Source organism: Aquarana catesbeiana, linkage group LG01, assembly GCF_042186555.1.
Source record: "Aquarana catesbeiana isolate 2022-GZ linkage group LG01, ASM4218655v1, whole genome shotgun sequence".
Taxonomy (NCBI): domain Eukaryota; kingdom Metazoa; phylum Chordata; class Amphibia; order Anura; family Ranidae; genus Aquarana; species Aquarana catesbeiana.
Genome location: NC_133324.1, coordinates 62,004,030 through 62,025,038, shown reverse-complemented (window position 1 = coordinate 62,025,038; position 21,009 = coordinate 62,004,030). Strand labels below are relative to the sequence as shown.

Sequence of the window (21,009 nt, the reverse complement as noted above, 5' to 3'; positions counted from 1 at the left end):
GCACTGATCACTGTATTAGTGTCACTGGTTCCCACAAAGTGTCAGTTAGTGTCAGATTAGCCACCACAATATCACAGTCCCACTATAAGTTGCTGATCACTGACTTTACTAGTATAAAATAAATAAATAAAAATCCCAGTACGTATCCCATAGATTGAAGACTCTAAAACTTTTGCATAAATCAATAAATATACACTTATTGTGTTTTTTTTTTTTTTTTTACCAAAAATCTGTAGAAGAATACATACTTGCCTAAAATTAATGAAGAAATACGTTTTTTTTTTTTAATTCTGTATTTTATTTTATCAACAATTGTTATACATATAATTGGAATTTTAGTTGCTTGTGTATCACAAAGTATAGCTTAACACACATTAATTTTATTTTCAGCGGATATATATATGGCCATTGTATTAAAAAAAAAAAGAAGAAGAGGGAGGGTTGTTCCCCCCTCTCTCTAATATATCCATTCTACCGTTCATGTATATATTTTTCCCCCTTCGCGTCTCACTTATACACAGTTATGATTTACCATGGAAAACGATAAGGAGAGGGGAGAAAAAAAAAAATAAGAAAAAAGGTGACTTTTCTACAAAGAGAGTTGGGTTCTCTCACTTCTTTGGTTACTAGCAGTGGCATCGCTAGGGGGTGACTTTTGGGTCTACAGCCCCTAGTCTTGGGCCAATAGCCCAGAGTCTCTTGTCCCGGTCCAGAATGCAGGGGACAGGGATGGACTGAGCCGTGGTAGCGACGGCTCCGGCTCTGCCCCCACTTCCACCTGACTCTACTCTTGGTCACTGGTTGCTAGAGCCACCTAGTGTCTAGCAACCAGTGATGTCACGGCCACAACTCCCTTCCTTCCCACTGTGCCCAGCATTCAAAGCGGATTAGGATTCCACTTCCTCCTCCTCCACGCTAGTGCTCGTGGGGGCCTGGCCTGGGACTCCTGGACTGGAGCATCCCACCGCTGGTCCAGTGGCGGCGTGGAGTGCAGAGCAGCAGCATCAAACAGGGAGGGGAAGGCCTGGGCAACCGGAGAAAGAGAGAAGACACCACCACCACCCTGAGCTGCATCCCCAGCGCCTCCCAGAGCCTGCACTCCTCCAACCTCCTCTCCCAGCTCGCTGTGACTGAAACAGGATGAAAGCAGGCTAGCCGAGGATGGGCGGGAGGTAGGTGGATGACACACGCAGACAGGGGCTGGGACAGTAGGGACTGCAGATAGGGCTAGGGGGTCTCTCATCCACCCCCCTCTCATCCACTCCCCCTCCCTCTCTTTCAGCCCTTTTCATCCACCCCCTCTCAATCTCACCCAGATGTAAGGGAGAGGCTCTCCAGGGACCCTGATGTAAGGGGGGCTCTCTGGGGAGTCTGTTTACTAGTATAAAAATAAATAAATAAATCAAAACAGTATATATACCATAGTTAGTAGACGGTATAACTTTTGTGCAAACCAATCAATACGCTTATTGGGATTTTTTTTTTACCAAAAATATGTAGCAGAATACATCTTGGCCTAAATTTATGAAGAAATCTGATTTTTTTTTATTTTTTTATTGGATGTTTTATAGCAGAAAGTAAAAAAATATATACCACAAAAGAAATCTCTATTTGTGGGAAAAAAATGACATCAATTTAATTTATGTACAGCGTTGCATGAACGCGCAATAGTCAATTAAAGTGACGCAGAGCTGTACAACGAAAAATGGCCTGGTCATGAAGGGGGGTAAATCTTCCAGAGGTAAAGTGGATAATCCTTCTTCAATCCAATTCCACCCAGGAGTGGAGTCCTAAAGAAGGACTTTGTTGTTCTCTTTCTTTATTTCTGGCTCGGTTCACACTAGCCTGACTCCAAAGTCGCGCGACTTTCAGTGCAACTTTGGAGTGCGACTTTGATGTGACTTTTTACACTCCGTGGCATTGAAGTCTGTATCAGACTCAGACCAAAGTAGTGCAGGAACCTTTTCTAATTGTCGGTTCACACTTTGAGGTCGACATCTCTGCGTGACGTACAAGGAAGGAGTCAATCCAAGTCGAGATTTCGTTGCCCCAAAGTAGTGCAGGAACCATTTCCTAAGTCAGAGAGATTGGAGTCGCACCGATTAGAACGGTTCCATTGCCATTAATGGGACGCAACTTAGTCGCACGACAAGTCGCGGCGGTGTGAACCGGGGCTAAAGTCAGACTGACTTGTGTAGTATCAGTTAAAATGGTTGTAAAGTCTCAAGGTTTTTCACCTTAATACATTCTATGCATTAAGGTGAAAAACCTCCTGTGCTGCAGCTGCCCCCAGATCCCCCCCCCCCCCTTCTCCTTACCTGAGCCCGATCCGATCCAGCAATGTGCACGAGCCTGGCAGCTCCAGCCGATGTCTCCCTCCTCAGTGGACAGATTTATAGCAGCAGGAGCCATTGGCTCCCGCTGCTGTCAATCAAATCCTGTGACACGGGAGCTGGGGGGCGGGGCCAAGCGTCAATGGACACAGTATAACACGTTTGTTATCTCTATTTAAAAAAAAAAAAACCTTTACAAACACTTTAAGACATCTCTCACAGGGAAACATTGAATTTCACATGTTATCCGACTTGGGGGGTCTCACAAGCCGCATCCTATGTTGCATCAGTGTGAACCGAGCCTTTGATCACATTTTGTATGGACATTTGTACTGCTATACATTAATATTTTGCGTATTCACTTGATCACTTAGATGAAGGGTATTACAATAGTTTTCTTACTTCACATAATTCTTCACATGGTTTGATTTCTAGTTTATATTGTAAATTTATTTCTATTAGCGCTGCTTTTTATTTGTATTGTGACTGGTATCACAGTTTCACAGTGGCTGCTTGTTTGATGAGTGACCTAGTGCAGATTTAATTAATATTTTTTTATTTATAAAGTGGAGTAGATAGCAATCTCCACTATCTGTTAGAAACGGGCCCTTAAAGGGGTTGTAAAGGTTCGCATTTTTTCCCTTTAAAAATAACAAACATGTTATACTTACCTGCTCTGTGCAAGGGTTTTGCACAGAGCAGCCCCGATCTTCCTCTTCTGGGGTGCCCGGACGGCGCTTCTGGCTCCTCCCCTCCATCAGGTGCCCCCACAGAGAGCCGCTTTCCCTGGGGGCACCTGTGCGGGCTCGCTCCCGAGTCCCACTGCTGCGCCCATAGACACAGACAGCGGCCCCGCCCCCTGGCTCCCTTGTCACTGGATTTGATTCACAGCAGCGGGAGCCAATGGTTCCTGCTGCTATCAATCTGTCCAATGATGAGTGAGACAGCTTGTGCCCATCACTGGAACGGATTGGGCGTAGGTGAGTAAAAGGAGGGCTCTGCGGGGGAGCTGCAGCAAAAAACGTTTTTCGCGTTTGTTAACCCTTTAAAGCATGTTATATGACCAAAGGCTTGTCCTGTGTTATTTGGCCCCCTGTAACACCTAAAATATTGGCTGACCCTGCCAGTTTCTCCCCACTCCTCTGTAAACTGACCACGGTGTATCATGGCTGCTGAGCCCTCACACCGTGGTCAGTTTATGTGCCTCTGTCATCAGCAGCCTGCTATCTGCTCTCCTCTCTGCTCCTTTGTCCTCCTCCCACCTCCCCTTTCTGTCTGTGTGTGAGCCGCCCCTCCCCCTCCTGCTGCTCTCATAACTCTAACCTGTATACACCATCAGCACTGCCTCCTATTGGAGTGTCCCCCTCTGGGAATGATTTATAAATATAAATGCTGTAAATACCTAATTTCACCGCTGAGATTGCGATCACATGACCTACTCCTCTCCTCCTCCTCCCCCCCTCCAGACTGACATCAGCAGGGGAACCTCAGCCCCGCCTGCTGAATCTCTCAGAGGAGGAAGGGAGAAAGCTGGCCAGTCATGTGATCGCAATCTCGGCAGTGAAATTAGGTATTTGCAGCATTTATTTTTATAAATCATACACAGAGGGGGACACTCCAATAGGAGGCAGTGCTGATGGTGCATGCAGGTTAGAGACTGGCTTAACAACCACTTTAATGCATATTATGCATTAAAGCGGAGTTCGACCCAAAAATGGAACTTCCGCTTTAAGGGAGGTGACCCCCCGACATGCCACATTTGGCATGTCATTTTTTGGGGGGGGGGAGCCTCTTTTTAGAGGGTCCCAGCTCCCACTTCCTCCCGGCGCACCACGGCACCGGAAGGGAGATCACCTCTCCCCCCTCCCTCTCAGCAATCATCTGGGACACGTCTCGCGCATGCGCAGTGCGTGCCCGGCTGTGAAGCCACAGCCGGGTGCCCACAGTTACAATGCCGGCGCCGCAGAGAGGAGGGGGAGACGAGCGGGGCTATGTTCCCCGGCATCGCTGGACCCTGGGACAGGTAAGGGCCGATTATTAAAAGTCAGCAGCTGCAGTATTTGTAGCTGCTGACTTTTAATTCTTTTTTTTTTAGCAGAACTCCGCTTTAAGGTGAAAAACCACCTTACAACCCCTTTAAGAATGTGTTTCTGAATTGTCCCAGTTTCTACCTGCACCCTTGTCTGCTACCTGCAGGGGAGGAAACCTCTTACATATGTACAGGGATTTTATTTCTGAATGCATAGCTCCCAACTGTCCCTGATTTTGAGGGACTATTTCCGATTTGGAGCTATGTCCCTCTGTCCCTCGTTCCTCCTCATTTGTCCCTCATTTTGGTCTGATCTATATAGTTGTATATAAAATGCACTTTTTATCTTTCAAAAATTGATTCCTAGTGCTAAAAACATTTCACCCAAATTCTAAATTGCTGCATTTGTACATTTTAAAAGCCAATATAATGGAATAGTAGTGGTAAAAAAAAAGCACTTGTGGATTTGATTAACCTTTTTTTTTTGGTTAATACTCCTTTAAGGGGGTGTGGCAGGGGGCGTGTCCTATGCCTACATACATTTGCTAGTGCGTGTCCCTCATTCACATCTCAAACTGTTGGGAGGTATGTGAATGGACTCCTCTTACTTGTTCAGAACTGCCCCATGATCAGACCAGCAGTATCCCCAAAATACACCAAGTGTTGGTTTTGAAATCCTTCTTTTAGAAGTTCTTCTAGATAAATGACTGTTCATTCAGTATATGAAGAGGCTCATTTGTGCCACAGTGAATGCCAGGGCCTACAGATGATATTGTGGAAGGTCGCGGCTTACCAGCAAACTTCGAGAAAACCCTTTGCAGACGTTCATGCAGTCTAATGAGTGGTCACCAAACTTAGTCAAACCTCCGTCTGCACAAGTACCCATACTCATCAGGGAGACTCAGGCTCTGTGTTCAGGTGGCCGCAGGAAACATCCCACCAACCCCCCAAAAATAAACCGAAACGAGAGGAGCCGGGGGATACTATTTCAGCTGCAGCCCACTTTGGGCGGATTCACTTCCTTTCTAAAATAACACTTGGAGAACTTTGCCCAGCTGTCAACCACAGCATCTCCGAGAGCTGAAACCAGGCTGGAAAAACAAAGATAAAAAGACTTCGATAACTGACTCAACTGCGATTCTCCATCCCTCTACAAAAAGAAAAAAAAAAAATACTCAAGCTCAGAGGCGAGTTAAAGGAGCACTCTAAGATCAGCTTGAAAGTAAAATGATTTGTTTTAGCACGTAAAACACTGAACGTTCAGTCCCTGCCCTCAAGGAGCTTACATTCTTATGCCCCGTACACACGGTTGGATTTTCCGACGGAAAATGTGTGATAGGACCTTGTTGTCGGAAATTCCGACCGTGTGTGGGCTCCATCACACATTTTCCATCGGGTTTTCCGACACACAAAGTTTGAGAGCAGGCTATAAAATTTTCCGACAACAAAATCCGTTGTCGGAAATTCCGATCGTGTGTACACAAATCCGACGCACAAAGTGCCACGCATGCTCAGAATAAATAAAGAGATGAAAGCTATTGGCCACTGCCCTGTTTATAGTCCCGACGTACGTGTTTTACGTCACCACGTTCAGAACGATCGGATTTTCCGACAACTTTGTGTGACCGTGTGTATGCAAGACAAGTTTGAGCCAACATCCGTCGGAAAAAATCCTAGGATTTTGTTGTCGGAATGTCCGAACAAAGTCCGACCGTGTGTACGGGGCATAAGGCCCCTACTTCACATGCATGCACACGCATACTACGGCTAACTTAAATAGAATCCAATTAACCTACCAGCATGTCTTTGGAGTGTGGGAGGAAAATGCAACACCCAGAGGAATATATTAGTGAAAAACTGCAGTACCCTGAGGAAAACCCATGCAAGCACAGGGAGAACACGCAAACTCCATGCAGAGAATGTCCTGGCCAAGATTCATACCAAGGACTCCAGTGCTGCAGGGCAGAAAAGCTAACCACTAATCCGCTGTGTGGACATAAAAATTCTCCACTCCAAGCCACTCCTTTCCACTGCCACCTTAAACCCAGGTTGAGGTGGTTATACAAGGTTCTCCACTCACAGACCAGGTGCTAAGAAGAAAGCCACTGCACACTGGAAAAGTTGTCAGAAAAAGAGAAAATATCTAGTGAGCGGCAGTTGTGTGGAAGAAAATGCCTTGTTGATGTCAGAGATCAGAGGAGAATGGGCAGACTGGTTTGAGATGATGTAAAGGCAACTGTAACTCAAATAACCACTTGTTACAACCAAGGTATGCAAAATACCATCTCTGAACACACAACACATCGAACCTTGAAGCAGATGGGGTACAGCAGCAGAAGACCACACCGGGTGCCACTTCTGTCAGAGGAAACCGAGGCTACAATTGGCACAGGATCACCAAAATTGGATAATAGAAGATTGGAAAAACGTTGCCTGGTCTGATGAGTCTCGATTTCAGCTGCGACATTCAGATGGTCGGGTCATAATTTGGTGTAAACAACATGAAATCATGGATCCATCCTGCCTTGTATCACCGGTTCAGGCTGGTGGTGGTGGTGTAATGGTGTGGGGGATATTTTCTTGGCACACTTTGGGCCCCTTAGTACCAATTGAGCATCGTTTAAACACCACGGCCTACCTGAGTATTGTTGCTGACCATGTCCATCCCTTTATGACTACAGTGTCCCCATCTTCTGATGGCTCCTTCCAGCAGGATAATGCACCATGTCACAAAGATCCAATCATCTCACCACTGGACAATGAGGTCCCTGTACTCCAATGGCCTCCACAGTCACCAGACCTCATCCAGTAGAACACCTTTGGGATACAGTGGAATGGGAGATTCACATTATGGATGTGCAGCCAACAAATCTGCAGCAACTGTGTGATGTTATCATGTCACTATGGAGCAAAATCTCTGAGGAACGTTTCCAACCCCCTTTTGAATCTATGTCATGAAGAATTAAGGCAGTTCTGAAGTGAAGGCAAATGAGGTCCAACCCGGTACTAGCAAGGTGTACCTAATAAAGTTAGTGTATGTCGAGAGCCCCAGTTGCCAGTGTCCTAGTAACTGAAGACACTGTATGGCTTGGCCGCCAGCATCCTAGCAACCAAAGATACTGTGCAGCAGTCCACCAACAAGCTGTGACCTGGAGGAGATATTATGAAAATGGCATCCTCAGGTGACATCCACCCCTGGCACGGTCCTGATCAGAGGCGCTACCAAATCTGTCTGCAGCAGATTACACAGAATTAGTAAAAAACCTAAATAAGCTTTACCATGTCAATGCAATCTGAAAAGTAATTTTTAATCTGCAGCTTTAGTTAAAATAATACCTGTTGATCCTGCCATGAAGGTCCATGTTCAGGCACTTCCTGTTACAGGGTGACAACACTCCGCTCTATGTTTCGCAATTGAGCTCACCCTGTCACACAGGTTTTCAATGAAAACCACAAGCTGTGTCGTGCTGATTAACATTATGCAGGAATGGTGCACTGTTGTCATCTGTGAAATTATATACAGTCGTCACTGGGGTGCATGTTGATAGGAAGTCACTGTAAAGAGGCTGCAGGAAATCAGCAGCACAAGGATGCAATAGAGGATAGAAAAGGTCAAAGCGAGTATTTTATTTAATCACTTCAGCCCCTTCCTGACAAGAGCACTTTTTGTGATACAGCACTACGTCGCTTTAACTGACAATTGCGTGGTCGCGCGACGTTGCACCCAAACAAAATTGACGTCCTTTTTTTCCCACAAATAGAGCTTTCTTTTGGTGGTATTTGATCATCTATACATTTTTTATTTTTTGCGCTATAAACAAAAAAAGAGCGACAATTTAGAAAAAAAAGCAATATTTTTTACTTTTTGCTATAATAAATATCCCCCAAAAATATTTAAAAAAAATATTTTTTCCTCAGTTTAGGCCGATATGTATTCTTCTACATATTTTTGATTAAAAAAAAAATCACAATAAGCGTATATTGATTGGTTTGCGCAAAAGTTATAGTGTCTACAAAATAGGGGATAGATTTATGGCATTTTATTATTAATTTTTTTTTTATTAATAATGGCGGCGATCTGCGATTTTTTTCGTGACTGCGACATTATGGTGGACACATCAGACACTTTTGACACTATTTTGGGACCATTGTCATTTATATAGCGATCAGTGCTATAAAAATGCACTGATTACTGTATAAATGACACTGGCAGGGAAGGGGTTATACACTGGGGGCGATCAAGGGGTTGAGTGTGTCTTAGGAAGTGATTCTAACCATGGGGGGGATGGGCTACCACTGACATGACAGCGATCACTGCTCCCAAGGTCATGTCACTAGGCAGAATGGGTATGTGCAAATAAACTATATGGCGAAAGGTTTGTGGACGCTTTACCTTCACATTTATATGAGCATTTTGGGCATCCTATTCCGAAACCATGGCTATTAATATGGAGTCCCACCCCACTACCTTCCCCATGCTTGGCGCCTCCACTTCTTCTAGGAAGGCTTTCCACAAAATTTTCATGTGGCTGTGGGGATTTGTGCTCATTAGAACAAAAGAATATTTGTGAGGTCCGGTATTAATGTTGGATGAGAAGACCTGGCTTGTGCTCCTATTTTTCCCAAAGGTATTCAGTAGGGTTGAGGTCTGGGTTCTGTGATTCAAGTTCCTCCACACTCACTCATCAACCTATGACTTTATGGAGCTGGCTTTGAATACAGGGGCCATGATGCTAGAACAAAAAAGGCCCTTCCCCAAACTGTTTCCACAAGGTTAAAACACCAAAAAAAATGTATTTGTGTGATGTAGCATAAACAGTACCCTTCACTGGAAATATCCTTCGCTTAAAACCTAATAATTTTGAAAAGTGTCCACATACTTTTGGCCATAAAGTTAAGTGAGATCGTAGATTTCAAAATGTATAAGACTACAGGTTTCATTAAAGCTCCTGTCAGTTTTCTATTGGCTGTTCAGTGGTGGGGTTCTTTTAGGATCCGAAGAATGATGACTTCAGGTCTCTGGTAGGAACCATCTAGAGTAGGCACATCTACAGCTCTAGATTACTGCTCAACCCTACCCAAAAATGGAGCCAGGGAGGGACAAGGATGGTGGACTTGGTGAGTAAGATGTGTAGTGCCCTGGGGTTTGTTCGGGGAGCTTCTCATCAAATTCCTGGTAAGGAGTAGCTCCTGCAGTTAATTCATAGAGATCTATTTATTTCTCCCTAAGTTTGCACTTTTCTATTCTACCACTAGGTGGCCAGGAACTTGGTGGTACTAGATATGAGAAGGGCAACCCAAGGTCAGGTTATGGGTATATGGGATATCTCAGCCAATGGTTTTCTTGAATCCCTTGGCCTGCTGGGAGAATCTATATATTCGGGTGAGGTCAGGAGATCTATGTTCTGTGCCACCCGGACCGCCGTCTGGGTGGACGTGTGTCGTACACCCCGGCTGCTAGGCTAGAGATTGGGCGTATCCTGGGGGCATCTGGCTGCCAGGCTGTGTGAGGGCCTATCCAGGAGTGACAGGGCAGCGCAGGGTTGGACTGCGGCTTGCAGTACAACCAAAAGTGACGGTTCTACCGGCACGGAGAATCTGTCATGTTCAGAGGCAAGAGGAAAGCTGTCACCACTAAAGGGCCAAGCACCTTTACCAGGGACCACAGTGAGTAACTGAAGCAAGTACCAGAACCACATTCTCACTGAACACACACGGTGGAGAATCGGGAAACTTCAGGCGGTGACCAAGTCAGGGACCCAACCAACGCAGTTGACGCTTGCAGAGCAGCCTTGTGTGCCAAGCCAGGGACCGCGATGGTTAGGAGGGGTGAAGCTTGAAAAGTATCTGGAGTGCCAAGCTAGGGACCCAGCAGGGAAGCGTGGGTGACTCTTGAGGGGGATACCACCGCAAAAACTTTGAGGAGCTCAAGGGATTCAGAGTCAGTGAAGCAGAGTCCAGTGAGAGACCAGGAGCTCAAGGGGCTGAAGAATTACAATTAAAAGTTGTAGTGAAGCTGAGTGAACTGTTGAACTTTGTGTTAGGAACTGTTAAGTACTGTTGCCATAGGAGACAGCAATCCTGCACGTGCAGAAGTGGCGCCTTGATGGGGCCTTTCCCTGTACGGCTGTCCTCCTATTGAAGTCTGCTAATTGAAATTGCAACTACTTAAGTGTGTCCTGGCCCTAACCCTCTTTCCCTTCAAAATATAAAAGGACTCTTTTGCATCCAAGAAGTGTCTGGCGCCAAATGACTTTCACCATCTATGCCTCACAACCCACTACATATTGAAGGATGTCAGCTGTCTTTGGTCTTGAAGGTTCTCATTAGGCTGGAAGAGGTTAAGGACTTTGCTACAGATGCTTAAGAAAAAAAATAAAAACATTGAAGGAGTGAGAGAAGGTTTGGGAGGTAAATTAACTTTTGCCTGGAGATGGGCTTTAAATAATGCCTGGTAATTCTGCCATAAAGGTCCTGGTCCAAGCACTTCCTGTTATGCCTCAGCTGCATTGTAAGCCTGTCACATTTGCTTCCAGTGGCTTCCAGATTAAATCTGGCTGCACAAATTATTTTACCACAGGCATGGTCCATTGTTGCCTCTAGAAAGGTCCACCATTTTCTCTATTAGGAAGCAGCTCCATAGCAATAAGGTCCATTGCTGTCTCTATTATGAAGCTGGTCCAGAGCAATAAGGTTCATCGCTGTCACTCTTTGGTATCTGAACCAAAGCAAGAAGGTCCATCATCTCTATTAGAAAATTAGTCCACAGCACAAAGGTCCAATGTTGTTTTTATTAGGAAGTTGGTCTAGAGCAAAAGGTCCAGCTTTGTGGCTATAAGAAGCTGGTTCAAAGCAAAAAATTCAATTTTTGTTATTTTTGGGAAGCTGGTCCAGAGCTATAAGGTCCATATTTGTCACTATTAAAAAGCTGGCTCAAACCAATAAGGTCCATCTTTGTCAATATTAGGAAGTTGACTTCATCGTTGTTCATCGTTGTCACTATCAGGAACCTGGTGCAGAGCAATAAGGTCCATCTTTGTCACTACTATAAAGCTGGTTGGGAGCAATAGGGTCCATCATTGTTACTATTATGAATCTGGTTCAGAGCAATAAGATTTGTCATCCCTATTAGGAAATTAGTCCACAGCACAAAGGTCTATTGTTGTTTGTATTAGGAAGCTGGTCTAGAGCAAAAGGTCCATCTTTGTGACTATAGGAAGCTGGTTCAGAGCAAAAAGTTCCATTGTTTTAATATTAGGAAGCTGGTCCAGAGCTATAAGGTCAAATGTTGTCACTATTGAAAAGCTGGCCCAGATCAATAAGGTCCATGTATGTCAATATCAGGAAGTTGACCCAGAGCAATAAGGTTTTCCGTTGTCACTATCAGGAAGCTGGTCCAGAGCAGTAAGGTCCATCTTTGCCACTACTATGAAGCTGGTCCAGAGCAGTAAGGTCCATCTTTGTTACTACTATGAAGCTGGTCCAGAGCAATAAGGTCCATCTTTGTCACTACTATGAAGCTGGTCGGGAACAACAAGGTCCATCGTTGTCACTATTAGGAAGCTGGTCCAGAGCATTAAGGTCCATCATTGTCTCTATTAGAAAGCTGGTCAGAGCAATAAGGTCCATCATTGTCTCCATTAGAAATTGGTCCAAAGCAAGGAGGTCCATAGTTGTCGATATTAGGATGCCGGTCCAGAGCAATAAGGTGCATCATTGATATTATTAGGAAGCTGGTCCAGAGCAATTAGGTTCATCGTTGTCACTTTCAAGAAGGTGTTCCAGAGTAAAAAGACAAATACAATGCAGTCAACATTGAAGTGAGAACATCTAGACAGGAAGTGGCTGGGAGAAATTAGCAGCAGATATGCAAAGAATGATGAAAAAAGGCAATTTTTATGATACAGAGGATTTTGGCAAAGGGTTTACATCCACTAAAAGTACAATTTATGATAGCCTTGCTGTTAGGGTCAGTGAAGTTGTGCACCAGCAGAACAAAACGTTTGAAACTACAGGTGGAAGCTATGCAGGCACTGTATGCTATCATGTGCTTAGATCTAGATGATCTACATACAAGTGAGTCAGATTTTTGTGGCTATTCAGGTATATAGTAAGGGGTTCTGCATATTGATCTGTTTCTAATTCTACATATTGTCATCATCAGTATAACAAAGTCCATTTAAACATTCAGAGATGGAAAACAAGGCTGGTGCCCACCAATAAAGAGGAATGGGTAAACATTTAGACGACGAGGGAAAAATCAGAACCCAGTAGTCTACAAGTTAAATCAGCAACAGATGTAAGGGAAAATAACACAGTGGGTGTGCACTGAGTCACGGCTGGGGAGGGTGGAGAACGGATAGTTTTATTCTTAGGATTTGGGTGGGGGGGACAGGGTGTATGTAACAAGGCAAACAAAGAGTGCAGCAGGTACAGGCAAGCTGTCACAGGGCACCGGGCAGGCATGCCAGTGGAAATTTGCATACCACAGAAAAAAAGGAACTTTTTGAAAATGAACAAGTTGGTCTATCATGCAGATGGCAACCATTATTTTTATTTGCTTCCCTTATCCATGAAGTGCTAATGTAATTTGAAAACACTCTACAATGGACCAACCAGGCCAGCCCTTGCACCACTGGAGCTTACTGGCCCTACAACAGTCCTGTAGATGCACATATTGTAATGCTGACTGCATTTTGGATGCTTTCCACCAGAAAACGACCAGGGGGAGCTGAAAAGTCCTTTTACCTCCCGCAGTCATTTCCCAATTTCATACAACCAAACAATTGAAATTGGGCTGGACATGGATCAAAAAGGCCCTTTACCTGCATTGCAAAAAGTCTAGATTATTTGAGGGACAATTGAACGTAGACGATTAGTAGACATGTGCGAGTTTTGTATGAATCGAAAATTCGTACGAATTTCCGAAAATTCGAACGAATTTCCGAAAATTCGTACGAATTTCCGAAAATTCGTACGAATTTCCGAAAATTCGTACATTCGGAAGCATCCGAAATACAAATTGGTGGGAGCCCCTCATAATGAGCACAGCACAGGGATGGTGGGAGCCCCTCATAATGAGCACAGCAGGGGTACAAACCCAGGAAGTCAGCACAGCACAGGGATGGTGGGAGCCCATCGTAATGAGCACAGCAGGAGTACAGCCCCAGGAGGAAGTCAGCACAGCACATTCGTTTTGTATGAATCGAAAATTCATACGAATTTCCGAAAATTCGTACATTTGGAAGCATCCGAAATATGAATTGCTATGCTTCCGAATTTTATACGAAATACAAAATTTCGTTGAAGAATTTCGGATCCAAATTCCATTACAACGGAAAGTGACTGGTGTTTTGTTGACCAATCAGAGGTTTTCTTCTGCTGCTGAGTGAGGGTTGGGAAAATGACCTTTTTTAATATGGGAGTGGGAGACTGAATCGGACAAAATAAGAATGTCCGTTAATATCGTTTTATTATTGTCATAATAATTACGATTATTCGTTATGATGAAGTTAAAAACCCAGGAAGTCAGCACAGCACAGGGATGGTGGGAGCCCCTCATAATGAGCACAGCACAGGGATGGTGGGAGCCCCTCATAATGAGCACAGCACAGGGATGGTGGGAGCCCCTCATAATGAGCACAGCACAGGGATGGTGGGAGCCCCTCATAATGAGCACAGCACAGGGATGGTGGGAGCCCCTCATAATGAGCACAGCACAGGGATGGTGGGAGCTCCTCATAATGAGCACAGCACAGGGATGGTGGGAGCCCCTCATAATGAGCACAGCAGAGGCACAGCCCCAGGAGGAACCTCCTGGGGCTGTACCGCTGCTGTGCTCATTATGATGGGCTCCCACCATCCCTGTGCTGTGATGACTTCCTGGGTTTGTACCCTGCTGTGCTCATTATGAGGGGCTCCCACCATCTCTGTGCTGTGCTGACTTCCCCAAGGAAGTCAGCACAGCACAGGGATGGTGAGAGCCCCTCATAATGAGCACAGCACAGGGATGGTGGGAGCCCCTCATAATGAGCACAGCAGGGGTACAGCCCCAGGAGGAAGTCAGCACAGCACAGTGATGGTGGTTGCCCCTCATAATGAGCACAGCACAGGGATGGTGGGAGCCCCTCATAATGAGCACAGCAGGGGTACAGCCCCAGGAGGAAGTCAGCACAGCACAGGGTTGGTGGGAACCTCTCATAATCAGCAGGGGTACAAACCCAGGAAGTCAGCACAGCACAGGGATGGTGGGAGCCCCTCATAATGAGCACAGCAGGGGTACAAACCCAGGAAGTCAGCACAGCACAGGGATGGTGGCAGCCCCTCATAATGTGCACAGCAGGGGTACAGCCCAGGAAGTCAGCACAATACAGGGATGGTAGGAGCCCCTAATAATGAGCACAGCAGGGGTACCGCCCCCGGAGGAAGTCAGCACAGGGATGGTGGGAGCCCCTCATAATGAGCACAGCAGGGGTACAGCCCCAGGAGGAAGTCAGCACAGCACAGTGATGCTGGGAGCCCCTCATAATGAGCACAGCAGGGGTACAGCCCAAGGAGGAAGTCAGCACAGCACAGGGATGGTGAGAGCCCCTCATAATGAGCATAATGCGTCCGACGACTGCCATATTGAGAAAGGTATTTTTTGCTTTTTAAATTCATCATAACGAACGTTCGTAATTGTTACGAAAAGTTAATGAACCTAACGAATTAACGGCTAATGCGAAACAGAATGAAACAAATTTATTGATGGCGCACATGTCTAATGATTAGCAGATTCTAGACAGCTAAATTCCATGTTTTATATTGGCAGCTGCAACAAAATTTCAGCGGCGGTTCTACCAATACAGGAGCTGCATCCGGCTGGAGGCTTTGAACTGTATAGCTGTCTGCCTATTGTGTCTCGGAGTCTGCCAATCGTCAATGCATCTACCTAAGGGTGTCCTGGCCCCTAACCCCCTCTCCCAGACTCCCACAGTTCTTCTTAAGAGACATTAAATCTCTTTATTCGCATTAAAAAATTGACTGGCACCCATCATTTCCTCCTGCGCTTCACCCTCCATGCCTGCTAGCCCATTCTACGATGAAGGATGTCAGCCTCTCACCATCAGGCCTCTAGAGGTCCAGGAGGCCGCTATAAATGAATACATCCAAATTAGCCACATTTGTAGCAAGTTTATCTTAGAAAAAGAAGTGCATATCTACTGGTAACAAAGTACAAGATCATTCTTTTTTGCATCACCTATGTTGTCATCCCTGTGGCAGTCACAGTAGGCGCTTTACTTACTGAAGCACAATGACTAATTGGGAGGACCCAAAAAAAATCTGGCCCAGAAGTGATTATCAAAAGGTCAAAGGTTAACTGAACTTTTTTTATTAAACTTTTTCTAATCTGGCCTCCACACCTTAGCTAATATTGTTTCTTGCAGCGATCCCCACCTACCTCCTCGGCATACAAGCTACCAGGTAGCTATGAGGCTTCTCTAGTGTGGGGGGGGGTGCAGAGAGTGCAGCTGTCATGGAGTTCTCTGGAGGACCCATTGTTTGAACCAATAGTAGGCTTTATGGAGATAAACATGTGTATATTGTAAATGTTTCATGAGTTCTTGCTTTTTTTTGTTTTTGTTTAAGGTATTCTATCTCCCCTTTAATTAAAGTGGGCCTATCTTTAGAATGCACACATCTCTCTAATCAGTAAGGTCCATGTCGGCATTACCGAATCACATTATTATTTAGAATTTAACAATTTAATATAAGAAAATAAAATAAATTCCTGTTCCGAAAATTCTACCTTTTTATCATAAAAAAAAAAAAAAAAAAACCTATCCTTGAGCCCCCCACCCCTGGGAAAGTGACTTTGCCTTGGCTGAGATGATGTCATCAGTACAAACAAATGGCAACCACCCCATCCTATAACTGGCCTTTGCAGCAAGAAACACATGGAAGGGCGACGCACGTCAAAAGACCAGGGCCGGTGCTACCACTAGGAAAACTAGGCAGCCGCCTAGGGCGCACTGCTGCCTAGGGGCGCCCGGCCGCTTGTTTCCCTCCACGTCTGCATGCTCTGCAGGGTGCAGCATGTAACTAACTCAGTCCGACCAGTAGTGTAATTAGAGGTGCTTCCTGGCAGAGCCAATGCTTCCTGTATAGCGACGCCTTCTGCCACATGGGCAGGGCAAAGGGGTGGAGCCAATGGGCAGTGATGGCGAACCTTGGCACCCCAGATGTTTTGAAACTACATTTCCCATGATGCTCCACTATTCTGCAGAGTGCATGAGCATCATGGGAAATATAGTTCCAAAACATCTGGGGTGCCAAGGTTCACCATCACTGACCTAGAGTGTCAAAAATCCTTGCACCAGCCCTGCAAAAGACAACAAACAAAAATTTGCAAATATAGGTGTAAGCTGCAGCGTCCCTGTCACGGCACCCCAGTTGGTACTGCAGTCCTAACTCTATCATTTTCAGAGTCTCCTGAGTTGGAGCACATATAAAATAAGGGATAGATTAACCACTTGCCTACCGAGCACTTTCACCCCCTTCCTACCCAGGCCAATTTTCAGCTTTCAGCGCTGTCACACTTTGAATGACAATTGCGCGGTCATACTACACTGTACCCAAATGTCATTTTTATCATTGTTTTCACACAAATAGAGTTTTCTTTTGGTGGTATTCAATCACCACTGAGTTTTTAATTTTTTGCTAAGCAAACAAAAAAAAAACTTTTTTGAAAAAAGAAAAATCGTTCATAGTTTGTTATAAAATTTTGCAAACAGGTCATTTTTCTTCTTCACTGATTTAAGGTGATAAGGGCGGCACTGATGGACACTAATAGGCAGCACTGATGGGCACTGATGAGGCAGGACTGATGGGCACTGATGAGGCAGGACTGATGGGCACTGATAAGCAGCACTGATAGGCTGCCCAGGTGGAGATCACAGATGCCGGCAGGCGAATGCAACAAGCCTTTAAGATCTCTATAATTTGAGATCCTACAGATTCGTGGAGTGATTGACCCTTTCTATTTGTCCTGGTGGCCATTGGTGACCTAAGGCAGAAAGTGATGGAAAATCCAAACTTTTACAGTTTGAAAATCAAGTGACATGTGACGCAACACGTCGGGAGGAGGAGCCAGTGACTGCATCTAATGTGATTGTCAGCACAGCAGATGCTGTATGAAGAGCGGTGTCAAACTTCTGACCATTTTAACACTAGCGCTATAGCTACTATACAAAGGCCCTGGAGCACCAGGACAATGGAAAAGCCCACAAAATGACCCCATTTTGGAAAGCTAACACCCCAACGTACTAGCACTGACAAGGCTCTGATGAAGAAGGGACACCTTCGAAACGCGTTAGCCGGCGGTGGTTCGTACGTCCTCTTCCTAGGACTTTGAGACCGCTACCAGTGGACCAATCGCTTTGTTACTGTATATAGTGCGATTTTTTCTTCCTCCCTTTGTGAGTAGATTTTTATCTTGTTTTTACTAATAAATTTACCTTAGGATAATGCACTAGGCTGGTGCGCTCTCTTTTTTTTCTTATCATTTACTACTAGGATAATCCCATCCTGGAGAGCAGCAAGGCCGAAATCCATTGTCCTTTCTTAACCTTTGGGATCATCTAGCTTACACACCTGTGTGCAAGAGTATGTGCTTCTGATAAGCAGCACTGATAGGCTGCACTGGTGGGCAATGATGAGGCGGCACTGATGGGCACTGATAGGCAGCACTGATAAGTGTAACTGATGGGCACTAATAAAGTGAAGGTAAATTGGGTATCTGGCGCTCCAGAAGGCCATACCCTTAGTTTGTAATAATGTACATTTGATTATTCAGTCCTTAGGTAAAAACAAAGGTGAACCACAGTAAGGGGGTGATTTAAAAAGAGGCAGCCATCCTCAGAGTGTGTCCAGCAACTGTGCAAAACATATAAAAGAAACAGGGGGGGGGGCATCTATCTGTATAGCATTAAAACAGTATCATTTATTGCACACTGCGTCCCACAGGCTCCCACAGGCTCCTCGCATGATCCAGGTAGTTGGGTAACTTTCCCAGCTACCCAGATAGTGCAAGGAGCCTGTGGGATGCAGTAGAACTGCCAGGACTACATACTTATGACGAGCATGACTCCCACTTATATCTTGTAAGTGTTTTTATCTTGTGCAATAAATGATACTGTTTTAATACTACACTTAGAGAGGCGCCCCCCCCCCCTTGTTTCTTTTGATGGCCACTGATAGCCAGCACTGATAGGCTGCACTGATGAGGTGGCACTGTTAGGCACTGACGGGGCTGCACTGATATGTGGCACTGATAGGCGGCACTGATGGGCACTAATAGGTGGCACTTATGGGCACTAATAGGCAGCACTGATGGGCACTGAAAGGCCGCACAGATGGGCGGCACACTGATGGGCACTGTTGGGGCTGCACTGATCATCAGGACACTTATAAAAGGTGCCCTGATAATCAATGGAGATGTCCCCTTTCACACTAGCTGGTTATCGGCTCTCTCCTCTCCTCACGCCATGACAGCACGAGGAAAGGAATGTTGCTAACCAGCAAGTGTGTTTACATCGTGATTGGACACAGCTGATCACATGGTAAAAAGCCACTGTGATTGGCTCTTTACCCCGATCTGTGATCAGCTGTGTCCAGAAAACACAGCAATCACAGATCATGCCATCCATGCGCCGCAGCGGGCGTGCGTTGGGCATGATTACGGGAGAATGTCATGTGACGCCCTCCCAGAACTGGCTGACCGCGCTGTAGCCGTCATTTTGCTATAGCACGGTCAGCAAGTGGTTAAGAGCTGGTATGCCTGGAGGGAGCCCACCCCTTTTCCTTCCATGTGCTCAATGCTGCAAAAGCCAGTTATAGGTTGGGTTGGTTGCCATTTGTTTGTACTGTTGGTGAATTGGTGAGGGGGTGCACTGGACACCTTGGCTGCCATTGTGCTATTGCTGGGTGTCCAATGCGTCCCTGTGCCTTTAGGGAGGGTTAAATTCCCGGGAGGGAGGCATACCTGCACTTAATCTATTCTTTATTATATATGTGCTCCAACTCAAGAGACTCTCAAAATGATAGAGTTAGAACTTCAGTACATTGGGGTGCCGTGATGTGGCCGCTGCAGCTTACGCATGTTTGTGCAAACTAAACGCCTGTTTTTAAAGTGAACTGTTAGACAGGTCAATTCGGTCTGTTGCAGGGTGGCTGGTAAGTGAGCTTGGAATTTTTGTTTGTTGGCCTTTTGACATGAGATGATTTCACAGAATGACTACCAGACGTTTGGCTAACAGAAATGCATATGCGTGCAGAATTCACAGCAGAATGGTGACTAGGCGCGCACAGGAATGCTCATGGGCACATGCGCACGGGTGCGCACTCAGTGCATGTTGGCGTCAGACGGGCACCTACTCATGCTCCAGTGCTGACTGGTCTTTCAGCTGTTCCCTGGGTCCTGCTAGTACTCTGCTTGTTCCCTTGTTGCTGACCCGGCTTGCGTCTGACCTGAACTTGGATCCTGTCTCTCTTCTGTCGCCGCGGCCCTGTTTTTGATCACATATCTATCTTATGACTCGGTACCTCACTGCCCGCCTGCTACTGAACCCTGGCTATCCCTAAAGATCATGCTGCTGTTCCTGGCTCTGCTCTCAAATCTGGTTAATGTGTCTATCCGGCTGTCATCTGTATCAACTCTGCTCATCACAGTGAGTTCCTGTCTCAAGCCTGCTGGGAGTTCTGACAAGCCTCACATCTGAAAACCGCAGCCTGTGTGGAGCGCCCCTTTTTTTACTTCGGCTAGATCTCATGCACAGCTACTGTTCCTGACCTGATGTTCTGCCAGCCTGTCAGGATCTGCAACTCCTGCTGCAAGCACTCCTATCAAAACCTGTCGACACTCATGTTCCTCCTGTCCCTCTGTATCCTCTGTTCCACCTTCAGCGGGACCTGGGCTGGAGATACAAGAGAGGCCAATCTCGTCATTTCAGTCTCCAGTCAGGTACGTGACAGATGATGTCATCAGTCTGCTGCAGGAAGGAGAGAGCATTTCCTCAGTCTCCAATCGACCCATAGAACGACCGGAATATGGGGATTTATAATATGCCAACAACTAGTAAACCTAAAAGTAAAATACAGCTTTATTTGTACATTACAATTGAAAACCACATCCATCAGAAACACCAATATTAAATGTATAGTGAACACTCTGCAAATCGTAATGGATCGACGCGTTTCACATATAAGCTACTTCCTCAGGATCCACTCGATTGTACTATCTTGGGATATGGTAACTAATAAACAATATAAATGGATAAGGAATATGGATAAGGATATGGGAAGTAAACAAACACATACATCACACATTAAGGAAAAAAGGGGGGTTTGGGACTTTATATGAGGCCAAGACATGAACCGTCAAGTGCCTCCATCCCTATTGAATTGACTTAAGGAAAGAGTTTGGGACTTTGTGTGAAGCAAGCAGCCGAATTGAACAAGATGAACAAAGAGTGACTGGTGGGTATAAAATTATTTTATACCCACCAGTCACCCTTTGTTCTTCTTGTTCAATTTGGCCGCCTGCTTCACACAAAGTCCCAAACTCTCTCCTTATGTCACATACATCACGCAATAACAATAGACCTCACG

At 45.5% G+C, this 21,009-nt stretch overlaps 1 protein-coding gene and 1 long non-coding RNA gene across 4 annotated transcripts in view; one reads left to right on the top strand and one right to left on the bottom strand.

Moving 5' to 3' along the window:
• ZBTB7C (zinc finger and BTB domain containing 7C) overlaps positions 1-21,009 on the bottom strand; it is a 317,489-nt gene that overhangs the window by 59,135 nt on the left and 237,345 nt on the right. The gene's annotated exons all lie outside the window — the stretch shown is intronic.
• Positions 815-21,009, top strand: part of LOC141131720 (uncharacterized) — a 112,194-nt gene continuing 91,999 nt past the window's right edge. Inside the window, exon 1 of the long non-coding RNA XR_012242808.1 lies at positions 815-1,172. This is a non-coding gene — a long non-coding RNA (uncharacterized lncRNA). The remainder of the gene's footprint in view (positions 1,173-21,009) is intronic.